Source organism: Lygodium microphyllum, chromosome 24 (genome assembly GCF_053477565.2).
Source record: "Lygodium microphyllum isolate KBCC chromosome 24, Lygodium_microphyllum_v1.1.10, whole genome shotgun sequence".
In the NCBI taxonomy this organism is placed as follows: Eukaryota; Viridiplantae; Streptophyta; class Polypodiopsida; order Schizaeales; family Lygodiaceae; genus Lygodium; species Lygodium microphyllum.
In genome coordinates, this window is record NC_141158.1 from 28,673,282 (window position 1) to 28,686,876 (window position 13,595).

The window sequence follows — 13,595 nt, forward strand, 5'->3', positions numbered from 1 at the left end:
CTGGCAGGGTGATCATATCTTCTAGGGTGAGGACAATTGTACATGCCATGTCCATTTTCTCCACAGTTGTAACACAACATCTCCCTTGCTTGTCGCAGCATTTGTGGTCGATTCCCACCATTCCCCTCGATAGGTCTTCTTGCACCTTGCACAAGATTCACTCTCAAACCCTCTAGTTGATTAGTAAGATTGTTTATTTGTTGGATCATGTCTTCTTGACCTCTAACAAGGCCTGGTGCATTAGATACATTTGGGGAAACTTGAGAGGCCTCCATAGTTGTGATGTTGTTTCCCAAACTTGTTTGGCTAGCTTGGGCTTGGTACAGAATCTTTCGATTCTTTTCCCTAGTGATTCTCAAAGCATCTTCAAAAGTGTTTGGAAATTTCACCTTTACCTTCTCCCTAAGCAAGGGATACAAACCTGAAATAAATCGATCCTTTTGAAGGCAGTTTGGAGCTCTCTCTCCAGGGTTTAGTGAGTCTGACCACTGCCCCCAAAGCTTCAAAAACCCTTCCTCATAAGTTGCATAACCATAAGGATCACTTTGATGGAGGGCCAAAAGCCGTTGCCATAACTCTTCAGCTGAGTTAGTTTGTTGAAATCTCTGCAAGAAAGCTGCCTTCAATCCTTCCCATTCAGCTCTTTGGGCCGGATTTAGAGTTTGGAACCACATTCTAGCTTCTTCCTTGAGCACCAAAGGAAAAGCCCTCAACTTTAATGCTTCATCATCCCTCCCAGAGACAAGGAAGGCCATCTCAAGGTTGTCCAAAAAATCCAATGCATTTTCTCCATTGCGCCCAAAGAAGCTTGGAAATGCCATGTTGCCTTAGTAGAGTACAAAGATGAACACGTCTAGACTTAAGTTGTATTTTATGAGGGGAAGGATGAATGGGTTTACAGATGCATTGATTTCAGCAAGACGTCTAGGCCCCAATATGCTTCTAATAATGCCTTGGAATCTAAGCTTTGTGGTAGCTACAATATGCACAGTTTGCATAGCAAGTGGACGGATAGGTCCATACAACTCGTTGTGATTCATGAGAAACTATTATAATAGGATAAAGACATGTACATTGAAGGATGCATTGTAGTCTAGCATTGGGAAGATTATAGGTTCTGGTGATACAAGAATCTCCCTTAATCTTTCAGCTCCAAAGTACATGACAAGACGCTGTTGGAAGAAAATCTTCCTACTGATGCATACATTAACTTGGATGTTTTGTACAGAGTGGAAGGTGTAGAAATTCAGGCCATTGTTATTATTCATGAGTAGAAACTACTTAAGGGAGTAGAGGGAATGCACTTTCTTGAATTATGAAGGATTTTTCCCAGAATGTTTCTTTTTGGATCCCACCAACTTTGCTATACGGAGAATTTGCTCACCAGTGATTGTTCTTGCCTTAGTGTGTCCATCCTCGGCGACATATATTTCATAAGGTGTGATGGCCACCTTTTCAACCACACCCAACCTTCGAGCTAACAACAGTTTGAAGGTAGTCTTCATACTTTGCACTTCTACAAAACTCCACACCGTTCATGCATAATTGTCCTCCTTTGATGTGGATTAGGCCAGAGAGAGAGAGGGATTTGATGATTTGGAGACGAGGACCTTCCGGAAGAGCCTTTACTTTGTTTGCAAAACACTATCCACAATTATGAGAACCTAGCAATTGATGGCAACATGATTTTTTCCATTGTGAGAGAATGGAATTTCTAAGGTGAACACCTTTTACCCGCATACGTGCCGTCATCCGATAGGCATACTTCCTTTCTTGGGCTTCCTTGGGAGACCATTGTGGGAGTCGTGGACTTCGATCAGCTTCAAAAAGAGTTGGTGAAGGCGTTGGAGAAGAGCCACTTGGAGTACTTGTTTTAGAGGATGCACCACCATGTGTTGTATCGTCCCGCATGGATGAGAATGTCCTCAGTGGGGGCACCAATTTATGACGAAGGAAATTCGGTATGGCAGCCTCTATACTATGCCAAACTCCCTTCTGCCACAAAGTGAATGAGATAAGGGCACCACCTAGTCATGGAAGAGCGGACTAGGACGCTATGCAAGAGGGAGAGGAGATTGTAAGGGAGAAGAGATGAAAACTAAGAGAGGAAGAGAGAGAGAGAGTGAGTGAGAATGAGAGAACTACGAAAAAATAGATGAATCAATAAACTTAAGAGATGGAGAACCCTCGGGACATAACCAATATACACAATATGGACACCAATATCCTGGGCTTATTACATTGTAGAGCATACATAAGCTATAGTAAGAGAAGGAATTCCATAAGCTCATGAAGGAGAATGGGGAAGGCCCAATAGGGCTGAAGGAGGCCTCTTTGCTCTCTCTCCTCTTACAAATTACAAACGAGAAGGCCTCTTTATATAGGCCTTGAGGGTGTTTAGGGAGGAGGTTAAGATGTAATAGGAATTAACACCACCAAAGCTGCATTAAGGCGGTTCCACCAATATGGAAGCTCCATCTAGATGTTTTGTTGACCAATTTGTACTTAATCAAGCTCCATCATAGGTGAGTTGTCTCCATTCTCCCCCCCATAGCTTGAGTCCAAGAGCTCTCCTATAAAAAAATATAGAGAATCTTCATAAAATAAGATCATATCTAGCAATAATAGAGAGAGAGTAATGAGAGTTCATACATTACTACTACAACTAAGGATGATTTGAGGGTGATTTAGGAGGGGAATTCTAATGGTTTATTAGCTTGAGAGAGAGGATAAGAGAGGAGAAAGGGTTGGGGGTCTAATGAATGATGTTTTATGGAAGTGTTAAGTGTGGGGAAGAAAGTATGGATGTGTATTAAATTGGGAGGTGGTCTCCACTGCAGTTGGAAAAAGTTGGCATCCACCATTTTGGCCATATCTCCCGACTCGTAGCTCCAAAAAATTATAAAAAAATACCAGCCGAAACTTCAGCTCACGCACTACAACTTTCATGTTGAAAAGTTTTTTTGGATCGGAGTGGAAGTATTTTTAAAAAATCTTACAAAATCATGTGCCTGATTTTTCTTCCACTAATGCTTCCAAGAAGGGTCCCATTTGGTTGAATTGTCATAAGGCTCCAAAGTCATGACATTATGAGCCTCACATGCCCTTTGGATGGCTCCAAATCCATTTCATATCTTTCCTTTTCACATTATACACTTTCCCTTCACCTTCCTCCATTGATCTTTACTCTTCACCCCCCCTTGGTAAACCGGTCCATGAAATATTTTCATCCAGTGATTTCTTGGATTTCCCAAGAGGTTGTTCCCACCCTCTTCTTTATTTCAAAGCTCCAAACGTACAAAAAATCAATAAAATGTTAGACAAATATTTTTTTGTGATTTTCTCGTATCAAAACTCAACTATGCTTTAGTACCATTTATCATCCCTAAACTGATGGCCAAATTGAGAGGGTGAATCAATGTCAAGATTGTGGGAGAGAAGGAAGGAGTCTCACTTATACCTTTCTTGCTTGCACAATGGGGGAATACACACAAGGGTGGAGGCTGAAAACAGTTTTCCTCTTCTTAGTTGTGTAAGCCAAAAAGAACTCTCATACAAAGAAATAGAAGAACCCTATATATGGGTCTCAAACCAAACTCAACTAACTAAGGTGGCATACTAACTGAACCACGAACTAGAGTAGATAAGGATAGCTGTCATCTAGCTATTATTCATGGGCGATGTACCAACCGCGTCTGTAACTAACAAGTCGGTGACATAAATGCACAACGGTCACCCTGGCATATCACAAGTGGAGCTCGATATCTCAACACTCCCCCTCGAGCTCAATCCCAATTCCTGCACACCAAGTAGGTCTCTGAACTTGCGCATCTTCTCTGCACCCAATGCCTTCGTAAATATGTCAGCTACCTGATCCTCTGTGCCAACATAAACTAGATCAATAAGACCTAGTAAAACTCTCTCTCGCACATAGTGATAATGCACCTCAATGTGCTTTGTTCTAACATGATAGACTGGGTTATTTGCCAAGTGTATACTACTCATGTTGTCATAATAAATGACAACTGGCCCATCTGTAGACTGATGCATATCATAAAGTAGCTTATGCAACCAAGCTTCCTCACATGCAGCCATTGCTGCACCCCTGTACTCAGCCTCTGTGTTCGACAAGGCAACTGTAGGTTATTTCTTGTTGCTCCAAGTGACTTCAACACTCCCAAAAGAGAACACATATCCACTAGTAGATCGTCTATCAGAAATACTACCAGCCCAATCAGCATCAGTGTATCCATGCAACTGTATCTGAACCCCAGTATCATAAAATAGTCCATACTGCAATGTGGACTTCACATACCTGAGTATGCGTCTAGCCGCATCCAAATGCGGTTTCCTTGGAGCCTGCATAAACAGACTTACCAATCCAACAACATAGATCAAATCTGGCCTGGTAATAGTCATATAAATCAAACTTCCTACTATGCGTCTATACATAGTAGGGTCTTCCAGAAGCTCACCTGCATCTGCGCTCAGCTTCACATTTTGCTCCAAAGGAACTGAAATAGGCTTACAGCCTGTCATCCCATATTTGGATAGCATGTCCAATCCATACTACCTCTGCAAGAGCCATATCCCACTTGGTGATCTAATCACCTCAATGCCCAAGAAATAACACAGCTCTCCCAAATCCTTCATCTCAAACTTCTGCTTCAATAGCATTTTCACATGAAGGATATCTTCATCACTATCACCTGTGATAATCAAATCATCAATATAAATGACAAGCAGCATAATACATTTCTCTGTTTTTCTCACATAAAGTGAGAAAGCTACCTTGAAAATCTGAAAGTCAATAGTGACAAGGTACTGTCCTATCTTGTCAGACCATGCTCTAGGTGCTTGTTTCAAGCCATAGAAGGCTTTCTTCAACCTGCAAACAAACTCAGGATGAACAGTATACACATAACCTGGTGGCTGCTCCATATAGACCTCTTCTTGCAAATCACCATGCAAGAAGGCATTCTTTACATCTATATGATGTAAAGACCATCCCTTTGATGCAACCATAGCAATGACTGCTCTTACGATTGCCATCCTTACAACCGGACTGAATGTTTCTTCATAATCAATTCCATATGTTTGTGCATACCCCTTGACTACTAATCTTGCCTTGTATCTGTTCACGGAACCATCTGCATTGTGCTTCACCTTATAAACCCACTTACAACTAATTGCATTCTTATCTTTAGGCAAAGGTACCAATTCCCATGTAGCATTTGCTTCCAAAGCATCAATTTCTTCATCCATGGCTTTCTCCCATTTTTCTTTTCTCATGGCTTGCTCAAAAGAAGTGGGTTCTGGTTCCTATATCACTTTGACTATATAGGCATAATGAATGGCTGTAAATCCATCATATTTCAGCCTATCCACAGGATACCTAGCTCTGGTAGACCTGCGCAAAGTAGGCTCACTTCCAGGTGCTCTCAAAACATCCCTTGTCTTCCTTACTCCAGGTGTAACAATAGAAGGAATACCCAACTCATCATCAATGCTCTGTTCTGAGCCACTGGATTCACCATCCACATAAGAGTGACCTGCATTCACATCAAACATGGGTTGATCTACCTTCTCTTTTCCTTTTCGTGATACCTGCATACCACTATCTGCATTGCTTTGAGAAGATTCTCCTGATCTCAATCTGCCTGTCCATGGCAAAGAATGTGAACCACTGCTAGAGGACACTCCAGGTCCACTAATATCTTGTGACTGCTGCTGTGAATTCTGTGCAGTATTACCATTTTGTGCATCTACATTATCAATCACATTTATTGGTTTATACCAGCTACTCATCTCATAAAAAACAACATCTCTGCTCACTGTAAACTTACGAGTAGAAGGGTTATAGCATCTATATCCTTTCTGCTGCAGAGAGTAACCAATAAAGATGCACTTCTCAGCTTTTGGATCCAACTTGGATCTCAACTCATCTAGCACATGAACATAGGCAATGCAACAAAAAATTTTCAAATGAGAAATATCTGGTTTCCTACCAGTATACCTCTCCTCTGGAGTCATTCCATGTATTGCTGCAGTGGGAGTCCTGTTCATTATGTAGATTGTTGTAGCAACTGCCTCAGCCCAGTAAAAATCCGGTAGGTCTTTTTCATTGAGCATGGCACAAGATACCTCTCCAATATGCATGTTTTTTCTTTCTGCAATTCCATTTTGCTGTGGGGTATGACTACATGAATATTGCTGCTTTATGCCATGCTCCTGCAAGAACCTTGCAAACTCATTTGAGAGGTACTCTCCCCCTCTATCTGACCTTAGGCATTTTTTTTGCAGGCCTGTTTCTTTTTCAGCCATAGCTTTAAGAGTTTTGAAATGCCCAAAAACTTCACTTTTCTTTTTCATAAAATACACCCAAACTTTTCTGCTATAGTAATCAATAAAAGTGACAAAATAATGATAGCCTCCAATAGATGCAGCTTTAGTAGTCCATACATCAGAGTGGATTAATTCCAATGGCTTCTTACTCTCTTAAACATGTCTAGGAAATGGTTTCCTTGTCTGTTTTCCAAATTGACAGGCTTTACATACCTTATGCATTTCTGCAACCTTGAATTTAGGCAATCCTGCAATAATATTTTGGGCCTGCATTGATTTAAGTCGTTGTACATTAACATGACCAATGCGTTTATGCCAGATATCAATATTTGCAACTACACCGGTCCCATGTGCAAACATTGCTACACTCAATTCAGACATGTCTGCATCCAACGTAAACATTCTGCCCTTCTTCTTTCCTTTTGCTATCAAGCGATCTTTATTTTTCATATCCTCAACAAAGCATCCATGAGGATTAAATCTGACCTGCAAGCCCTGCTCAACCATTTGACCAACAGAAACCAGATTCTTGGTGATATTCGGGACATGAAATACGTCTGACACGTATTTCTTTTTCCCATCCTGCATAGACAAAGGAATTTTTCCAATCTGCACAATAAGATGTGCAGTATCATCACCAGTCTCCACAAATCTTGGTTTTTCCATTTTCCTTGCATCCTGCATCCATTCTGCATGACGTGTCATGTGGTTTGATGCACCTGAGTCAACATACCACACTTCGTTGCTTTCTTCTGCACTTGTCACAGAATTGTTCATGTGCTGCACCATAAATAAATGCTCATTTCTGTCATCACCCTATCTACTAGAAGATGCATAATTTCCTTGTTGCAATTTTCCATTCATGATGTCATTCTGCTTTTTATAGCAGTCTTTAGCCATATGACCCATTTTACCATAGTAGTAGCATTCAACATTACTGTTTGCATTTTGGCCTCTTTGCCATCCACCACAACCTCTTTGGCTCCCCCCGCCTCTAGAGTTACCACGTCATCCTCCATAGGACTGGTTTTCTTGAGTTTGCTGCATATTCTGATTTCTACCATGGCCTCCAGATCGGCCTCCTCTACCTCTGCCTCTACCTCTTCCAGCATTTGAGTAGAAGACAGTTTCTTTTGAAGTTCCTCCTGAAGAAGATGCACCACCATTTCTCTGCTCCTCAGAAATTAGAAGAGCAATCAACTCCTCAAAATCAGGAAATCTTTCACGGACGGAAATGGATGTTCGGAACTGTGCATAATCCTTTCCTAGACCATTCAAGGTCACGGAAATTAAATCATCATCTTCCACTGGCAACCCAATGGAAGCAAGTGCATCTGCAATCTTCTTCACCTTCATGTGGTAGTCATTGATGCTCATACTTTCTCTTTGCACATTGTGCAACTCTTGCTTGAGCTGCATTTTCCTGGCTTACGTATTTGTGCTATACATTTTTGACAAAGTATTGCATGCCTCCTTTGGCGTACTTGCATCTTGAATATGTACAATCATAGAGTCTGAAATACTGATAGACAGCCAGTACATAACTTTTCTGGCTCTCTCATGCCATCCTTTAAATGCCTGCATTTGCTGTTGATTGGGAACATCAGGAAGAACCGATTCTTCTTTATTTCCTGCAACGAATTCCCAATATCCTTTTCCCATAAGGAAATTCGTCATTCTAAACTTCCATGCTTGGAAGTTGTTCTTGTCAAGCTTTTCAATGACAATCTGTGAAAGAGAATCAGACGCCATTACAGAACACTGCAAAGAATCTTGTCACTGCAAAAAACATAGCTTCAACCTCACAAGGGCAAATCTGCAAAAGTGACGAAAGTGGTATTTGACCACACAGTCACTTTCTAGTGACGATTTTGCATCAACAGGAAACAAGGATGTTTCTGTAACTCCCAATGTCTCTGCGCACAGGCATACGATGCAATTTCTATGGTAACTCTTGACGGACCTGTAGAACAGTGGTTGCATAGCATAAAACAGGGCCTTTTCCTGAGTGCATGCAGAAAACTTCCGCCTTCAAAACAGGCCCCGAAATGGCCTCAAATAAAAAAAACAGGGCAACCAAAGGCTAAAGCCCTTGCCCTGCAGCATATACTACCCTCTTGCTACACCGCAAAGGGCGTCTCAATCTGAGACAATACACTCTTGCACTTTCTAGCTGTGCTACCTGCAGAGACTTGCTCCCAAAATAGAAAAATGAAAGCAACACTGGTCCTCTTACCAGAACACCGCGAACTTGGTTTACTTTCTTGAGCTCCTTACCACAAACAAGGCTCTGATACCATGTCAAGATTGTGGGAGAGAAGGAAGGAGTCACTTGTAGCTTTCTTGCTGGCACAATGGGGGAATACACACAAGGGTGGAGGCTGAAAACAGTTTTCCTCTTCTTAGTTGTGTAAGCCAAAATGAACTCTCATACAAAGAAATAGAAGAACCCTATATATGGGTCTCAAATCAAACTCAACTAACTAAGGCGGCATACTAACTGAACCATGAACTAGAGTAGATAAGGATAGTTGTCATCTAGCTATTATTCATGGGCGGTGTACCAACTGCGTCTGCAAACTAACAAGTCGGTGACATAAATGCACAACGGTCACCCTGGCATATCATGAGTGGAGCTCGATATCTCAACAATCAAACCATTAAAGATATCCTAAGATCATATTTTGGGGTAGAGAAACAAAGTAGTGGATCAAACATCTACCTCTTGTGGAATTTGTGTGCAATGCTACTACCAACAAATGATCAAGATGTCCCCATTTCAAGCATTCTATGGATAAGATTTTTTGTACCTTTGAAATTTTTGAACTCCACTCTTGAGATGGAGGTAGCCAAAGCCATGCTCGAAGAAATGGACCAACACATCCAAGCTATCTAGCATGATATCAAAGCTTCCCAGGTTGGTGAAAATCATATACAGATCTCCAAATAGTAGTATAAACATTTAAGAGACGCAATATGGTTTTCCTAAGGGTGAGCTAAAAAGAGCTCACTATCCATGGGGAAATACAAAAAGCCTAGTCTAACATGTTTGGACTTGGTGAAGTATTCAAAGTGATGGGAAATCATGCATACAAATTCAAATTGCCTCCCTATATCAAGGCATATAATGTATTTGGTGTGAGTCTACTCCTTGGGGAGTCCACCAATAAGAAATCATCTATATAACGTGTGTTTAAAAGTTATTAAGAAATACCCATTCTTTACATGCTATAAGGCCTTAAAATGACATTTTCCTTTACTAAACCTATAGATTTTTTTTCAAATTGTAATTAAAAAACCCATTTTGTAAATATAATCCTATAAATTTTACTAAATATAATACCCTTTTTTTTAAACTCATGTGGTATCTTACATGTTCTATAAGGTGGACTCCCTTGGGTCTACTCAAGCCTTATATACCTAGCCCCAAATATATACTTGCCTTCAATAGCTGAGTAGAGGAGTTTAGACGAGAGAGGGAGAGAGACAAAGAGGAGTATCAAACTTCATCATGTAGAGGGATTTCTGATCATTTTTTCTCAAGTTCTTCACTTCTCATATATTGAACATCATAAATAGGTCCTTCTTGGCATGATCTACATGTCTATACCATTTTTGTAGCCTGATTTGAAGGATTAAGAGATCTACGATTTCAGCATTCCTCTCTCGAAAAATTCAATCTTTCTCTCCTCATCCATAGCCATTAAAGCTAGTTCATGTGAGATACGGGGAAAGAGAAATCAAAATGAATGGAGACATGAAGGGTGAAAAGTGATGGATGGAGTGCTATGTTGAAGCATATTGAAGGATTTCCAAGTGTGTTAGTGGCTATTCCTAACATAAATGGCCTTGGGGAGTCTTGATTTATAGATTCGTATTATAGTAGTGGCTTTTTTTATAGTAAAAGCTTATATTTTGCACATAGTTTGCTCTTTTAATGATTTGTTATATTTCTAATAAATATGTATTTTTCATGGGAATACCTAATAAATTATATTAAATATGGATTCTTCATGAGAAAAATGGATAAAATAAGTGAAAAATATATAAAAAATATTTAAGATTTGTGATAAAATACAAGTAAATCATAGAAATTTAAGAGTATATTTTTTATCATAAATCATGAGAGATGGATTTGAAGGCACATTGCTAGAGTTGAAAAAATGAGAGATGGGTTGTTTTAAAGCTAGAGATGGAGCATAGTACAAATTTGAGTCTACAAACAAGGAAGAAGAATTCCATCCTTTGGACATGAATTCCATGTGTTTGAGGTAGAATTTCATGCTAAGATACCTTAATTTATGGAGGAACACGGAATGGGTAGCTAAGGAGGCCACAAATGGGCCAAGATTTGAAGGGGTGTGGATCAATTTTAATGAGGCATGGGCCAAAGTATGAAGGGGCACTTAATATATGCAATTTATGGGATGAAGAAATCATGGAGAGAGGAACAAAGAGAAAAAAAACAAGGTGCTAACATTCCATGCTTCCCTTGATTTGTGCTCGGACTTATGAACTGTCCGTGTTGCAAGAGCTATGAGAAATGAGTTCTCCTCTCCATCCTGTATGTGCTCATGTAATTTTTATGGCCTTATATGAAGGATTAAGAATGTTAATTTTTTAGCCTTTCTCTCTCCTCCCTTTCCATACACATAATGGAAATTCCTATGAGAGGAAGGTGGTTGGGTACAAACAAGAGAGAGGTAAGAGTGGTATGAAAATGAATATTCATGGTACATTTCTAGAGTTAGTGGAGGATTTTTCAAGCCTCTTAGTGGATATCTCAAGCATTGGTGGCCTTGGATTTCACATAGCATCTCATATGTGTTATGACACATAAGTGGTCTGAGCGTAATGCTCTAATTTTTATAGCCAAAAAATCCAAATTAAAAACCATTTTAGAGGTAGAAAAAGGAAGGATTGAACTTAATTTTCAGCACTTTATATAAGTTTTTTGTTGCTTTTCTAATTTATTATGAAATAAATAGCTAAAATTTGAAAAAATAAGAAAACATAGTACAAATATACCAATAAGTAGTAGTACACTAATAATGATCTAAGAACCCAAAAAATATAAAAATTTCTCACATTCATTTTCAAAATATTAAAAAACCAAGGCTTTTTATATCCAAGTATGGCAGTTTGGTAGCATGGGGTTGGCCCTAGTGCCGCCCTAGTGCCATCTATTGTATTCTAAGTGTACCGAGTAGTTAAAATTATAATAAATATAACTGAAATGGATTAGATTCTGATGCACATCGTGTATAGGACAATCTTGTGTTATCTATTTACTCAAGGGTAGCATGAGTTGGGATTCTCAGTGTCCTTGAGTTTGTGTAGCAATGCTGCAAATCATTACAACATCTTCATGGAAAAATATGGAAAGATTGTTTGATTCACTTTCACTTTGTCTTCTACATTGAATATGCTTCTATACCTTTCATTCACTTTATACAGGTAAGAATTATTCTGTACACATTGATGCATAGCACTTGTTTTACATTGAATAAGTGTGTGAAGAAGATTTAAGTTGTTTAGTGGCAAAGGTTCAAGGGGATCTAAGTGAGGCTAAGTGAAGTAAGTGTATCGATTTGTGCAAAAAGACGAGGACTAGTGGGTCAAATCCCTAATCGAGTAGTATGCTTGTGATTAGAGGCCACAACAATCAGCTAGGAGGAGCTTGTGTTACATTTATGTGGTGTGCTAGACACCTTAAGTTGGGCATTCTTGCTTGGAGTTCAGGGTAGGTAGTTAGTTGATTGGACTATAACATAGTATATTAGTGTTTAGAGAAAGTTCTTCTAGCTATAGCTAGTCGCTCATGGGCTTAGGGCAGTGGGGGTTGGTTGAGGTCTTGTAGTGAGCTTAGAGTGTGAAAGAGCTCCTGTGGGGTCCATTTTAGGCCTTGATAAATCATGTCATATATCACTAATTAAATATCACAAATGAAAAAAATACCCAATTTATAGCAAAAAATGATGGTTTGATAGAATGAGGGTAGCCTTAATACCAGCCATTGTGTCTAAAATTAAGGAGAAACATGATGAACCAATCTTTGCATACTAAGTTGTTGTAATTTTTAATCCTTTGGCATGGGCTATAACATATGTGTGTGTTATATTTTTGCTTGAAGATAGTACAAGTCATGAGGGATTGGTACCTTAAGTGTGTACAATAATGCAACAATATGTAGTCTATATGCATGCATGAAGTGTAAGGGTTGTCCTCGGACATGCATTGTAATTACTTAATACTTTTTTAACACATTACATACCCTTGGTGTGTTACATGTTACATCATGCATGCATTGACACATTGTAATTTTTTTCCTTTTGACTGATTGTAGGCAAGGAGATACAAGCCATAGCGTGACTGGTGGGTATTATGTTGGCCAAGTTAGAAAGAGAGGAGTATCTAGCACATTATGAATAAAATATGGAACCTTGTAGGAATCAACCTTAATCAAATAGGAAAATTCTTAGAGAGGCCATAATACTTAGTCAAAGGAGCCTACGTTCATGTTAAAAGGGATATTTACACCCTTTATGTTTAGGATACTCCTTGCTTGGAGTTCGAGATGAGGTAGTTAGGGATTGGACTACACAACACAACATTTTAGTGTAGTGTGAGATTCTCTATTGCCAGTCTTTTAATCACTCATGGCCACAAGGCTATTACGGGGTGGGGGGAGGGGGGGTTTGGGTTGTGAGATCCAAGAGTGCATTTGAGTGTAAGTGAGCTACTATTGGGTCAATTTTAGGTCCCACTAGATAGTCCTTAGCCACCTCATCCCAAACTCCAAGTAAGGAGTATCCCAAACAAAAATGAGTGTAAATATCCATTGTAACATAAATGTAGGCTTCTATGTCTAAATATAAGAGATCCCTCCCTAGTTTTTTCTTTCCATGTAGAGGCATACATACAAGAGCTAATCAGGCCCTGTTGGGAATCCTAATGGATACTTGGCAAATGCACCACCTTTCATTACCTAAAACGAGTTCAATAGCCATTTAAGATTGGAATATGAAAAAAAAATCATGTATAAATACATTTTTCTTAAAAAAGTAGTTTGTACAATTTTACAACATGTTAATCCAACATTTGAGCACACTAGGCCTAACTCACAAAATAAATTCACATTTGGATGTTTAGTGAAAATAGAGGGGTTGAAATTTTTTTGGCTTTCTCAAGAGAAGGAAAGTTAAACAAAGCTAAACTCAATTTAGAGTTATAGAAAAATGGAGAAAAGT